The sequence below is a fragment of the Lissotriton helveticus genome, chromosome 9, assembly GCF_964261635.1.
Source record: "Lissotriton helveticus chromosome 9, aLisHel1.1, whole genome shotgun sequence".
Taxonomy (NCBI): Eukaryota; Metazoa; Chordata; class Amphibia; order Caudata; family Salamandridae; genus Lissotriton; species Lissotriton helveticus.
Window position 1 is genome coordinate 1,085,069,535 of NC_136070.1, and position 15,590 is coordinate 1,085,085,124.

At 39.0% G+C, this 15,590-nt stretch overlaps 1 protein-coding gene across 2 annotated transcripts in view; it reads right to left on the minus strand.

Moving 5' to 3' along the window:
* The window catches only part of TAFA1 (TAFA chemokine like family member 1), a 1,287,521-nt gene that overhangs the window by 1,161,528 nt on the left and 110,403 nt on the right, over positions 1 to 15,590 (minus strand). The gene's annotated exons all lie outside the window — the stretch shown is intronic.

Here is a 15,590-nt window from a genome sequence, read left to right on the forward strand (position 1 = left end):
CCAGCAGTAGTCGTGCTGCTGCGTTTTGAACTGTCTTTAGCTTGTTCATAAAGGATTTTTGAATGTTGGTAAACAGCGCATTAGAATAATCCAATTTGTAGGTAAGAAGAGCTGTGACTACTATTTTTTGCTAGGTCAGTGGAATGTAAAAGAAAAGCTTTCTATGAGGTTTCAGGATGTAAAAACACGAGGATGTGATGTGATGCATCTGACCTTCAAAGGATAATTTAGTGTAAAAAATGACCCCCAAGTTTTTCACCTTAACGCTTGGGGTGGAAAGGATTCCAAATTCTTAAGGCCACCAGTTGGGAAACCAAAAGGAAAAATTATTGCCAAACAACAGGACCTCGGTTTATGAGGAATTTAACTTCAGATAATTGTCTTGCATCCAACTGTCTATACGAAGCATGCAGTCATGAAATTTAACTGCAGTGGGATATGGGTTACCAGCTACAGACATGACAATCTGGGTATCGCCGGAGTAGGAGAGAAAAGCAAAGCCATGGGTATCAATCAGAGCTGCCAGCTGGGTGACATACAGATTAGAAAGGGTAGGGCTCAAGGAGGACCCTTTGAGGCACTCCGCCAGGCAGAAAGAAAGATGGTGATGAAAAATCTCCCTAGGTAACTGTTTGAACTCGATCAGTTAAAAAATATGTTATAAGATCCAGGGCTTTGTGTGATTCTAATGGAGGAAAGCCGCTCAACTCGAAGATCGTGGTTGACCGTATCAAACGCAGTGAAAGATCTAATAATATCAGGGCTGTGATGCTCCCACAGTCTATGGTCTGTCTTATTTCTTCAGTGGCAGTGATTAATGCAAGCTCTGTGCTGTAGTGACTATGAAACCCAAACTGAGTTGGGTTCAAAATCTGGTTATTATTTATAAAGGAAGACTTTGGCCAGGAATGTTAGACAAGAGATTGGCCTATAGTTGTTGGGGTCACTTGTGCCTAAGTTGGACTTTTTCAGGAGTGTAAGTACAGCAGCTATTTTCAAGTCTTTTGGAAAATATCCTGAACTGAACATTTTATTAAAAATGAACGTGAGGTGAGCAGCTGTAATCTCGGGTGCCAGATGCATTATTTTGGGAAAATGGGTCCCCTGGGGACCTGGATTTAACTTGTTTTTAGAACTTTACATCTGATCTTAAGTCAAGGTAAAAAAGTTAGATAAGCTCTTGCACTTTTTTATGAGGAAGACTTGCTGATGGGCAACAATGGTCAACCGCTGCTGCATCTATGTGAGATTTACTGCCTAAGAAGTTCATCAATGCCTCCGTTCTTGAAGAAGGACCCACAGTTACTTGGCTGGCCAGAAGATTGGCTTGCGACTAAAGAGGAATCAGATACACATTTAACTTTGTCTTGGAAACACTATGCTTTGTAAGTTTCTTTGTCATCAGTCTGGAAATCCAACCTCAGTTTTCTTTCTAATCTCTGACATTCCTGTATGTTGGTGTCTAAGACTTTTATTGAACCAGGGCTCTGAGAGATGGTTATTATGATTGTGAAGGCTAGTAGCTGGGGCCAGTTGATTTAAAGAGGATTCCACCCATTGATGGTAATTGCAGATGGCAGCGCCAATGTTCGATGGGATCTCGGGTATCGTGTGGGCAAGAGAGGAGCTTAGCTGTTTGGCATTGAGAGAGTTCCCAGGGCGTCGGATTCTGCATCCAGTGAGTCGGTTAATGTTCAGTTCACCCAGCACTTCTCCTATCTCAAATATAATCACCCTATGTTCTGACCAGACCAAAGCGAGGGAAGAAAGCCATTTAAGCTGAAGGTTTTCCGAAAAGATTCCTTTGAGGCGATGGCCAGCAGCATGTGTGGGACCCTGAACAACCTGAGTTAGGCCTATGCTAGCCATAAGATCTATCAAATTGATCTAGTCATTATCTAATGGATTTCCAAAATCATAAAATCCCCACCAAGAATGGTGAAATCTGATCGGTTGGCTTTAAGTTCCACCAAATTGCCAATGGTCTGGTTAAACGTAGCTCTGGGCCCTGGGGGGTGGGAGGGGATAAAGTAAGTGTTCATCAAAAGAGTAGTGGCTGCTGAGTTCTATCTTAATTATTAGAGCCTCACAACTCTGAACATAAGGGAGGGCTTCAGAAGAAGTTCTAAAATGATCTCGAAAGATAATGTCTAGGCCGCGTCCCGTTTTCCCTACGCTGTCTTGTAAAAAGACCCTGAAGCCCATTGTCAAGCTCGATATTAGATTCTGGTCTGATGCGGCATCGGCCTATGTTTCAGTAATAAAGGCCAAGTGACGACACAGTGTTACCATAAACACAGCAAATTATATAGACTTTTTCACTAAGGATCTTGCATTGATAAGAGTGCTGAGGCACCTGAAATTCGGTTTGTTAACAGCCTTGTGGTTCACTTTGTGGGAATAAGGTGGCTTAATGGGAGAATTAATGAGTAGGGCTTGTCAAAAGATTATTGCAATGCTTTGGATCTAGCTGATGGCCTGTACAGGTCTTACCTGGAAGGTTAAGGCAGCGCAATGTGTCTCTTGAGTAACGGATTGTATTTGCAGAATCTGCAGTAAACCTGGCAGGGTGGCTTGGGTTGACCACGGACAGGCACAGACGGACTTGGGCTATCTCTCCAGTCTAAAAAGGTATCTGAAGGAAAAAGACGCTCTGGTCAGGGAGACTTTCATGATATGCTGGACAGAGTTATTCCTCGTGGTGCCTTTAACCTTCTCTCCCAGCGCTGCCATACTCCTAGGAAGCAAGCTTCTCCCCAACTTCTGCTCACCGGGGCATCCCATAGTGGGCCATGTCTCAATCGAGAGGGACATACTCCAGTCTCCAAGGCCCCTTGTTTTCGGGGTGCGCTGCGCTCTTGAGGGACAGTTGCTTTTCAGCCCCTGCAATCTCGTACGGCTTTGCGGCTTTGGCTTTAAGTGGGGCACCTGTTGCCTGCCATGCCATGTTTCTGAGTTGCCCCCACTCACAGGGTTGTCCTTTGGCCAAGACCCACCTGGGATTGACGTCCCGTGGCTACCTGGGCCCACTGTTTCTGCGAAGTGTGCTTCTCTCCTGGGAGGCTGCCACCACTCACTTCCGGTGGCCCGCTTACCTCACGGCATCGACCTTGAGCACTGTTAGGGGCTTAGCCTGGGGAGGGACACTCCCTAGTTTCTTGGGTTGCCCGCTACAGAGAGGGCCTGCACTCATCCCTGCCGTTCTCACAGTCCTTGTGTCTGCAGTCCTGTGCAGGATGCCTGATGTCTGCTGAGCTATTCCCAGGCCAAGAAAGGGGCCAGCTGCTCACCCTGCACTTCAAACATAGCCCCGCTTCACAATTGGCAAGGTGCCCGGTGAAGGCCGACAGCCGATGGGTCTCCCAGCGGATAGCGGAATTGCTCTAAGTCGTGTCCGCCATCTTGCTGTGTTTGGCTATGCCCCCATAGGATTTTTGTCCAACTTAATAATCTTATGAACAAATGCAAATACACTCCTCTTTGCATCTCTTTATAACTGCTTTCAGGATTACCCAAATGATATTTTATTTTTAAAGTTTTACTCATTTCAGTTTATTTTGTGTTAACTAGATTTACTACCTTAAATTTTTTTATTGGCTTTGCAACCTGTGTATCTCGTTACAGTATTCGGTGTTTAAAACAAGTAACTAGACAGAAAATGTTCTGCTTGCATATGTCATTGTGCAGTAAGTACAATAGATATGCTCCTATTACTGCCTGCGGCTCTTAAGCCATAACCATGCATACACTCTGCCATTCGAATGTTCATGTATTCATGCACAGTTTTAAAAACAGCACATCACCCCAGGCTTAAATACCTAATTAATCATATTCTGAGCTTACATTTAAATATTGTTGTCATTTTTTATCTAACTGAAGACAAAAAATGAAAATTGTTTCAAACAACGACTACACACAATAGGTATCAGGAATAATATATGTATTAAATAATTATGTTTAAATACATTTTCATTTTATATTTAAATAACAGCTTGTTATGACCATCTTTTCAGTTAATTTTGATGTAGGAGAACATGTAAGAAATGAGAAAATATAAATACTGTAGTGATATTGTAATGCTTCACCAGGGCCAGCTTTATACTACAACCTGTGTTTTCTACCACTTTGCTCGTGCAAAATGGGCTATATTTTACATACAGTGAAAAGTGTAGAAGCTGCCTAAGTGCCCCACTTGTGCAAGTTTCTTGCACACTTAGCAATTCTTCTCATTCTAATTACAGATTTTATGACACCTCCCACGTGTATATGCAGTAAAGGAATACAAGGGACCAAAAGTGGCCCAGAGAAAACCCTGGAAAACACGTCTTTGACTCACAAACAAGGTCATTTGAGATATGGCATAGTCATATACATGGGTCAGTGACTGGGCTATTCTAGGTGCATTTTCAATGCCACAACATAGTGCCACTTGCTTTGAAAGAGTCGGGCACTGCAACCCTTATAAGACAAGACCTCAAGACCCCTCTATATTCAAGAGACACCTCGAGTAATGTAACCCAGGAAGTAGGTGTACCTGCCAAACCATATTCACTGAACCCCTACTCCCTAATCCGCATCAAAATCCGATTTCATCAGTCTATTTATAACTGTTTAAGTTTACCTAGTGGTTGCATTATGATTGCTATAACTCTCATAGTTACTTCAGGGTGACAGAGTGTCATGACTTTCTGAATGTTCTCCTTTAGTATGGCATCATCCAATTCATATCTGTTCTGGCTGTATCTCAATAGCAGCGATTATCTTGAAATGGTTGTTATGCTGCAAAATGTTACTCTGTTAATAAATGCTAGTTAATATGTTTTAACCCTCAAGTAGGTTTCTGATTTGAATACACGATTAAGATTTGTTTCGAACAACAATAGCACAATTCACCATTCAGTTTAATATACGTTGCATCAGGACACAACAAGACTTTTCTATATCTTATGTTTTTGTATTATTTCCGTGACAATTTCTTTATTTTCCTCGTGTACTAGTGCATGTGGACTTTCTAATACGTTCCCAATCAACCAGGGTGAAGTCAAATGTACACCTGTGGATTGGTAACTATTTCATTAACATATCTAAAACTGCCACATAATTGTAGGCAAGCTCTACAAAGTAATTAGCATGTATTTTCTCCACTTCAAAAAAGCAATCTTCTACCTCTGAATTTATGCATATGCAATGCAAATTCAGGCCGTTTTCTGACTTTATTTTATAGCAGTCCACACATATTCATAGCACAGCGACAAACCTTTTCAAAGAAATAGGTTTCAATCAGATCATTTCAGGATTCAAAAGGATTCAAATCATGGCAGCTCACCTCTGAACTTTTACATCCAGATCTGAAGTCCCAAAGAAACCTGATTACTTCAAAAGAACCCTAAAATGAGCCTTTTAAATCTAGTCTAGTCTCCACGATTTATAAATTGCATGATTGCCCAACAGGGCTAAGCAGAAAGCAAGAGACATTATCTGCTGTAATTCAAACAAAAAATAGTTTTTAACAATTTCCTGAAGGAGAGCTTAGATTCAGTCTTCCTTATTCGTAAAGGGAGTGCATTCCAAAACCTAGAAACAATGACGGCGAAGGAGCGGCCACCAGCTCTTGCTTTATTCAATCTAGGAACATCGGCGGGTCTCAGTACATCGAACACATGGTCTTTGATCCTTCTTCAAGACTGCAACAAGATAGGACCGTTGACAAGATAAACACTCCATCAGTGCATGAGTGCAAGTCCTACTCGTAGTGAACCATGAAAATTAGTATCATCTCTGGTTGTTGCATGCTAGCAGGCCTGTGCTACCCACATGTGGTACTTGACTTTCACTTTTTATATGACATTCTTTTTTTCAGTTCAGTAAGATTTTATTGAATTTTTAAGAAAGGAGCAATACATGAAGACATACAGAAAAAGTGAAGAAATTCATTAAAATACAAAGAAGCGAAAAAAGAATAATCATAAAGAAACAGTCATGAAGAAAATTCATCGCAATACAATAAAATTGTCATTCAAAGGAAAACAAAAGAAGGGGAAAGGAGGGGAAGGGGGGGAAGGGAGAAGGGAAAGGGAAATATACAATTCATAGCATAAATACTTAAATAAGTAGAGTTACTAATACTACATGAGCAATATAACAACAATAATTATAACTGTACATAAGAATCTATAGGAGACCAGAAAGATTGAAAAGTCGGAGAATTATGACGAACACCTTGTAATGATAATTGTGCACCTCTTCTTGTAAAGACAATCCAGGACCACCAAGCATGGACTGAAAGGGAAGAAGCATCCTTCCAACAAAAAGTGATGGATTTTATCGCAGCTGATACTAGAAAATTAAATAATTTTGCTTCAATATCATCAAGGGGTACACTCAAAGCAACAGATTTACATATAATTAAATTATAAGAGGGTAAATCAGAAATAGGCAAATTTTCTGTATCACGTTCCATACTTCAGACCAAAATTTCAAAATAATCGGACAATCAAATAACATATGACGTAAGGAACCAGGATGTAACTTGCAATGCCAGCATGCATTAGATGGTAATAAGTGAGCATTAAATAAACGCAATGGTGTCCATAAGGAATTAAATAAAATATAAGCATTAGTTTGGTAAATAGATACTGGTAAACAACCAGAAATAGAAAGGGACCATATTAATGACCAGGATTCATTTGGCAATGATAAAGATAACTCATTATTCCAGAAGGTAGAGATGGTATCAACATTGGAACCTAAGGATACAGTGAGTTTTTTGTAAAAAACAGACACCGCCTTAGAAGATAAAGAAACAGTATTAACATAAAGCAGAAAATCAGCTGTCATTTTTGAAGGGATGCCATTAGGGAAGGAATCCAAAATAGAATTACAGAGATATTGATATTTTGACAGATCGGATAAAGGTAGATTATATTTCGATTGGAGTTGAGTAAATGGAATAAACTCATCATCTTTGAAAACATCTCCAAGATAAAAAATACCTTTAGCAATCCAGGAAGACCAAAAGGAAATATTCCTATTTAATTTGAGCAAGGCACTATGCCACAAGGACAAATGTACTGTAGAAAGTAAGGGTGATTCAAAATTGGAATCTAAATCATTAAAAATTAATCTGGATGATTTAATTATGGAAGAAGAATGTACAATTTTAGATACGGAGGACATGGTTAACAGGGATAATAAAGGAAAAGGTTTGACAAGAGAAGTCTCAATATGAAACCAGATAGGGGGAGTAAGCATAGGAGATATATTAAACCACAACGAACTTTGTTTAAGAATAAAAGCCTTATGATACAAAAGAAAGTCAGGTAGGGCAAAACCAATATGACACTTGGGGATTTTTAATTTTTTATAAGCAATACGTGGAGGTTTATTATTCCATAAAAATTTTGATAAAAGTCTGTCAACATCTTTATAAAATTTGAGTGGAAATTGAGTCGGAATCATTGCAAGAGAATAAAATATTTTAGGGGCAATAGTCATTTTAATAGATTCCATTCTCCCCCACCAAGAAAGATGAAGGGAGGACCACTTGGATGTTTTTTGTTTAATATGTTCTAGAAGGAACTCACAATTTAATTTTAAAGTAGCATGAAGGGAAGATGAAAATAATATTCCAAGGTATTTCAATTTGCTCTTTTGCCATACTATATCAGGAGAGGGTAACATATCAGGAGTACATAACATATTTAGCGGAAAAAATTCAGTTTTAGTAACATTTAAATTATAACCTGACACAATAGAATATTTAGAAATAATATCAAGCAAAAAAGGAACAGAGGAGACAGGATTACTAATAAATAATAACACATCATCAGCATACGCTAAAGTTTTAACAGTAACATCATTGATATTAATTCCTTGAATATCATCACATTTTCGAATATAATTAAGAAATGGCTCTATACCAAGTAAAAACAAAAGAGGGGAGAGGGGACAACCCTGACGAGTTCCTCTGAAAAGGGAAAATTGGTTAGTAATCTGGCCATTAATAAATAATCTAGCTGTGGGAGCATAGTATAAAGCAGAAATCATGCGAATAAAGGAGGGACCAAAATTAAAAGATAACAACGTTTTAAATAGAAATTGCCAATGGATTTTATCAAAAGCTTTTTCAGCATCTAATGCCATAACCCCAGCAGGGTTAAGGATAGTGGAGCTTTGCTCAATAACATGTAATAATGTTCTCGTGTTATTAGCAGAGTATCGATTTTTCATAAAACAAGACTGGTCAGGGTGAATAATGGAGTGAAGGACAGGTGCTAATCTGGAAGCGATAATTTTAGCATATAGTTTACAATCTTGATTAATCAATGAAATTGGCCGATAATTAGCAACAAGGGTAGGGTCTTTGTCAGGTTTGGGAAGTACAACAATTAAGGCCTCAGAGAAAGAACCTGAAATAGTACCTGATGATGAAAAATGAGAAAAAATCTGGGCCAAAAAAGGTAAAAGATTATGTTGAAACTCTTTATAAAATTCGGCAGGGATACCATCAGGACCAGGGGATTTTTTCTTGGGAAGTGATTTAATGGCCGAGAGAATTTCTTCATTAGTAATGGGTAAATCTAACATCATTTTATCAGAGGAAGAAATGTGAGGTAAATCAGAATGTTGTAAAAAGGACTCAATTAAAGAATCATCACAATAATCCGGTTTATTATATAAAGTGGAATAAAAATTCAAAAATTCAGTAGCAATCTCATTATGGGAAAAAGCAATGTTACCCTGAGGGCATTTAATGGAAGTGATCTGAGTTTTATCTTGTTTAATACGTAAATAATTAGCTAAAAGTCTACCAGACTTATTAGCGTTAAAACGAAATTTAGCATTGGATTTAGAGAGTTGTATCCCTGCTCTAGTGCTGAGAATAGCATTGAATTCATACCTCAGCTTTTGCAATTTTACTTTATATTGGGGATCATTAGATGAGATAAATAAACGTTCAAGATGAGCAATTTGCTTCTCTAAGGATTTAACCTGTGAATTAAATTTCTTATTTTCATGAGCCATGATGGAAATAGTGGTACCTCTAATATAGGCTTTAAATGCATCCCATCGAGTGATGACAGAGGTAGACCCTTCTGGATTGAAAGTGTAAAAATCCTGAATAGCCTGAAGTAGTTTGGGTTTATGAGTGTCAGTTAGGATAATGTCAGAATTCATACGCCATCTGGACTGTTTAGTAAATGCAGATGATACATTTAAAACAAAAGAAATCATAGCATGGTCTGAAATGTCGATGGTACCAATGGTAGGGTCATTTGCAAATTGAATAAGGGAAGGGGAAAGGAAAAAATAGTCTATTCTGGAATGGGAATTATGAGGATTGGAGAAAAAAGAAAATTCTTTACCAGTTGGGTGGTGTAATCGCCAAATGTCAGCTAACTTGGTGGTTTGAAGAAAAGTCTTAAATGCATTAAAAGTCTTGGAAGGTCGAAATCGAGATGTAGACAGTCTATCCAATAAGGGATCCACAAAAATATTGCAGTCTCCCCCAAAAATCAATGGAGCATTTCCCAACTTTAAAACTTCAGACGAAAGAGTGGACCAGAAAACAGGATCCTCCGACGTAGGGCCATAAACATTAATCAAAAAGAAAATAGAGTCATGAATTTTAACTTTAGCTATAATATATCTGCCATCAGAGTCTGAGATCCTATGTAAAACTTGACAATGTAACTTTTTGGCAAAGAAAATAGCGACCCCATTCTTTTTACCTGCAGCAGGTGATGAGACAATAGAGTCCACCCATTTTTTGTTCATGTAACTCAAAACTTTATCATCAACATGTGTCTCTTGGACAAAACAGATATCTGCCTTAGAAGTACCTAAATAATCCAAAATTTTTAAACGCTTTACTGGATGTCTTAAACCTTTTACATTAAGAGAAACAATTTTAATATTATGAACATTAGCCATTAGAATAGAGGAGAAGGAAAAGAAAGAAATGAGAACAAGAATAAGGTGGGAGAAGACAGGTTAAAAGAGTAACTCTGAGTGGAAAATAGGAAAGGGAAAAAGAAAAAAGAGAGAGTAAAGCACAAACATACAACATAAATAAAGACAAGGAAACGCACACCCGTTCCTCAAGCATGGCCAGTTACCGTTGGAGCCCATAAGGGAATTTAGTTAGAAACCTGCAACAAGAATTCAGCAAGATACAGTCAAGAATTAGGGTCCTGTGTATCCATTGATGGAGGAGCTTGCTGTTCAAGGAAAAGACGAAGATCATCTGGGCGCTGAAAAGATTTAGAGACATCGTCTTTCCAAACTGTAGAGGGGTCAAATAGTCCATATTTGAAGCCAAGGCTCCTCAGATGTGGACGAAGAGAAGAGAATTCTTTACGAATAGCCACAGTTTCTTTAGCAAAGTCCTGATGGATGAAGATTTTGGTTCCATTCACCAGCAATGATGGTATTTCACGAACAGCTTTCCGAATAAGAACCAAATGATGGTGACGTAGGACCTTAAATATCATCTGCCTTGGTTTAGAATGACGAGGATTACGATGAGACGGAACTCTATGAGCCTTATCAATTTCAAATTTTTCTGCGAATTTAATATTCAAGAGACCTGGCAAAAGAGATTCAAGATAAAGCCGACAATTGGTCCCTTCAATTTCTTCAGGCAAATTAAAGATGCGTAGATTGTATTGCCTATTGCGATTCTCTAAGTCCAGCAACTGAGAATGCATTGGAGTAATTCTGGCCATTAAAGGTGTAAAAGCATCCAACTTATTCTTATTATCTTGGATTTTAATGGTATTATCTGACACCTTCATGGAGATAGAAGCCATATCTTTACGAACATTTTTAACTTCTGAGGCAATGGAGTCAGTATTTAAACGCAAGGCTTTAATTTCCTCCAAAATCAGAGCCAAAGAAGGTTCCGAGGATTCCACCACTTTAGATTTCGTTGGAGGAGGGGAAACCTGTTGCTTCCTTTTATTTGTGGGAGCATTCTTCAAATCCATTTTCAGGAGAAAAAATGGTCTTTAATATGAATAAAATAAATTAATATAAAATTACCTCAAAATGTGACGAAAATTGTTGTAAATATGGACCAATGCAGTAGAAAACACTGTAAAAACCCAGGTGCAGCAGCTAAACACAGCTGTGGGCGGAGCTAGGCCCAAGCCAGCCTCTGTCTTAATGAGCTCTCCGCCCCCAGGTTCACAATCTCGGCAGGAACTCAAGGAGCAGTATGGAGGAGAAGCATGGGATGTGAGGAGAAAAGTCCCATCGATTAAAAGCGCCGGAAAAAGAGCTCACAGGTGAGGAAAGGCTTCAGCAGGGCAGCGCTGGTGATTTCGCCGTGTTAAATGCAGGAATTCGTCGTTTAATTAAGTTAAACGCTCCTGGAAATTACGGAGCTCCGGTGGCGGCGGCCATCTTGGTTGACGCGCTCGCGCGTCTCTTTATATGACATTCTAAAAGAGACACAGGCATTAAAAGAATTGCTGATACTTCTTAACCTATGTGTGTATTGTAGCAAGTGACAGTTTCCCCAGTGTTATACAATATTCCAGCTTGGTACACCCGAATAATCATTCGGCTGCTATCAATAATCACACCAGCACTTTCTGCACAAGCACTTTGTCAGACCAAAATGGTATTCCAGTCTATTGTAATGCTTACATCTGCGAAGTTTCCTGCATACGATCCGAGATTGGGCACATAGTGAGACTTCAGAACTTTTGAGTGTTTCCTAATATGTGTCAGTAACTTCAGTGTTAGGCAACATGGGCATACGGTTCTCCAAGGGAATTACCTGTAGCTATTATTTATTGCACAAAGACTTTTGTTTTAGATAATTTGGACTCTTGTACTGTAACTTTGTCAAATTTAAATGTCAGTCAAACTCACTACGATGTATCTATTAGTGGGTGTATTTTGAACCGATTTGAGATTTTACCAATCTTAAATTCTTTAAAACAATGTGTACTTCCTATATGTGACAGTTCTTTAGCATTATGAAACACAGTCAAACAGCATTTTCATACATAACCTTTTGCACAAGCACTTTGTCTCACTAGAATGTGATATCAGTCTATTGTAATGTTTCCTTCTGCAAAGGTTTCAGCATTCGATTTGAGATCGGACACATAATGAGACTTTTGAATCTTCGAGCGTTTCCTAATATGAGTGGGTGACTTCAGTGTTAGGCAATATGGGCGGATAGTTCTCTTAAGTCAATTACTTGTAGTTATTATTTGTTGCACAAGCAGTTTCAGTTCATATAGTTGTCAATTTGTTACACCAAATGTCAGTCCAGTTCCATGCAATGTATTTATTTGTGAGAGCATTTTGAAACCAACTCGAGATTTTACTATTCCTAAATTCTTGAAAACAAGGTGTGCTTCTAATGTGTAACGTTTTCTTTAATGTTATGCAACAAATTTGGACAACATTTTTTACATCATTTTCACTGCTATCATCCCCTTTGCACTAGAACTTCATTGCTGTCAATTTGAATTTTGTATCTGTAACTTGTTATACCACAACACTTGGTTTTCACACTCAATGTGCTTATTGGAGAATGTATTTCTGAATTTATTTGAGATTCTAAACTGTTTGTATGTCTTTTAAATAATTGTAATGGTTTTAGCTAACCGCATACAGATAAAAATATGTAATGCTTTGAACTGAAATTCATATGCCAGACTGACGACCTGATTTAGAGTTTGGCGTACCCACAGTTGTTGGATTCCCCAATGCTGACTACAAGGACCACCCACCATATTAGAGTGTTGTCGTTTTTCAGAATAAAAGATCACGTGAGCACCGCCGACACCGATAGCCATTCACACACTGCCTGACGGCAGTCAGGGAGAGGCAGCTGTCATAGGGCAGTACAGAAATGTTCACTGCCGTCCCAATTATGAGTTGGCTTTCTGACAAGCCAACTGTGGTGTGGTGGAACCACCCGCTTTGTGTCAGCGGAAACCAAAGATTTGGGGTAAATACTCACCAATATCCCTTTCTTTCCTTCAGTCTCCCACTTTGATCCCTTCCTCCATTTCCCCCCTTCAGAGCAGTATCTTGACCACGAAGAAAACAACTGTTTTGGGGCTAGATGTAGGTAAAAAGTATTTACCGATTCGTAAATACCGAATTTTACCGATTCGGTATTTACAAATCGGTAAATGCTATGTAGGTATTTTTACCGAATTATTTACCGAATCTTTAAAATTCGGTAATTACCGAATCGGTATTTACCGATTCGGTAATTGCCATTGATTCCTATGGGCCTTGAAGCCCATGGGAATCAATGGCAAATACCGATTTGGTAATTACCGAATCAGTAAAATTACCGAATTGCCAAAGGGGACAGGGTGTCAGTTTGACACCCCTGTTTCTGGCTTGTGTGCCATGTGGCACACATACATGCCCTTAGGACATGTATGTGTGCCACATGGCACAGGTGTAAATGCACATATTTGCATTTACATTGGAATTCGGTATTTACCATCAACTAATCGTTAGTGGTAAATATCGAATCCTTGAAGCCCTGTAGCACTGGTTAGAGTGCTACCTACATCACAAATGATGATTCTGTATTTTTACCGATTCTGTAATTTTACTGGATCGGTAATTTTACCGATTCGGTAAAATTACAGAATCGGTAAAAATATGCCTCCTACATAGGGAAAGGCTTTTACTGGTCGGTAACGGCCGATTTCGGCCGTTACCGACCGGTAAAAGCCCACCTACATCTAGCCCTTGGTGCCAAAATTCAGGTAAGTCAGTTTTGCAGTATTTACCCATTGACTGGACAGGGCATATGTGGTCCAGATTCCAGCAATGGGATTGTACTGATAGAAAGTAGGTTTTCAAATATGGCATGCATATGTGTACACAGCAGTCCAAAATATAGACACCAGCATTGACATATATGAAAAATATACACCGCAATCAGAGAGTCAGTTGGAACTTCAGAAAACGGTGTGCGGGAGACCACTGCTGCAGCGGTCTTCTTTGGACCGCCAACATGGTGGTATGGTGATGGCACTACCAAACTCATAATCAGGCCCTAAATATTGTAAACTTGCTAGGTTTTCCATGTGGCATCTGGGTGCATGCAGATGACGTCCAAAATGTTTATATAATAAACATCATTATTTAATAAATTAATAAATAATTAAATAAAGTAAGACAGCCAAACCTATGCCACATATTACATGGACAATTCATCAGAGAAGTTCAGAATCCATATTTATATGGCCAATGAGGAAAGGCACGCTCTGCAGACCCTCAAATGTACATTTCCCTGAATATCTCTCAATGAACCAAATGCTATACCCCAACAAAATCTACTTCGTAATTTCAACTTTGGTTGGAGAAAAACTACCACCAAACTGTTTCATGCCTTACAGTACTTGCTGAAGATCCCCTACTTGGTCCACCTCTCCATCTCCCCAACTCACAAGCTAGGAAAAATTCTGGATCTGATCCTGAAACCTGCAAATGTCATTGCCTCTATCCCTCCAATGGAAGTTACCTGGTCTGATCATTTCTTAAACTGTTTACATATTCCCCTTCAAATGTAGTCAATTATGAACCTTTAACCACAAATGCAGAATAGTGGTATGTAACACCAAATAAATGGATTCCTTAAAAGAACTCTTACTACTTAACCCTTGATTTGTTAGCTCATATCGACAAAGTGCACAGTACAGTGTGTCAAAGTCATAGTTCCAGAAAAATGAGACCCCCCCATAACAATCCAGAGTAAATCCTGTTTCAGTGGTTGAACCCTTGTTCAACAATACAGTGCTAAAATGCAAAAAAATAAGAGACACCAGGAAAGAAAAACAGCACATGAACAAATACCCAAGACCCAGGGAAACCCTAAAAAAAAGCAGAACAACATACAAAAATGAAGTTCTGTAGGAAAAATCATCCTTCATACAGGGTTAAGTTCTAAAATTGCAAGGCCTCTCTTCAACTATATAAATCTAAGTAAATATAAGGGTTCCTAAGTCAGAAACTCTGAAACCCTCCCAATAAAAAGACAACAAACTATTAACCTTTTTCTCAAGGAAAATCACCATCCAACTTCTCCATTGAATTGTCTCAACCTCTCTCCTAAAGCCCCAAAGGCTCTGTGGTTTGGAGTAAATTTGCTGAACTTCAAATGGATGACCTGTCTAATGCAGCAAAGTGATGCACTCATCCTACTACTTTGGGGATGCTTTTCTTTCCCCCTTTCTAGTTAGCCCTTGTCAATGACTATCCTGTCCAAGAAATCTTTCCCAATGGCCCAAAGCTGGGCCAAATCTCATCAATCCCCAAAAAGCGGAAAGCTGACCCTGGCATCCCAGATAACTAATGATATAACTCCAACCACCTTGGCTTGGAAAAGTCACAAAGAAACATGCCTCATGCCAACTTCACAAATATCCCAATGCTAATGCCTTACTAGCCCCATCAATTGAAATTAAAGAAGACCACAGTATGGAAACTGCCACCCTAAAAGTCCTATGCAAGATAAGAAAGATACCTTCATCCTAGTCCTTCTAGACAAGTTGGTATCCTTTGACACCTGTGGAAAGACTCATTGTTTGCTTTCTGCT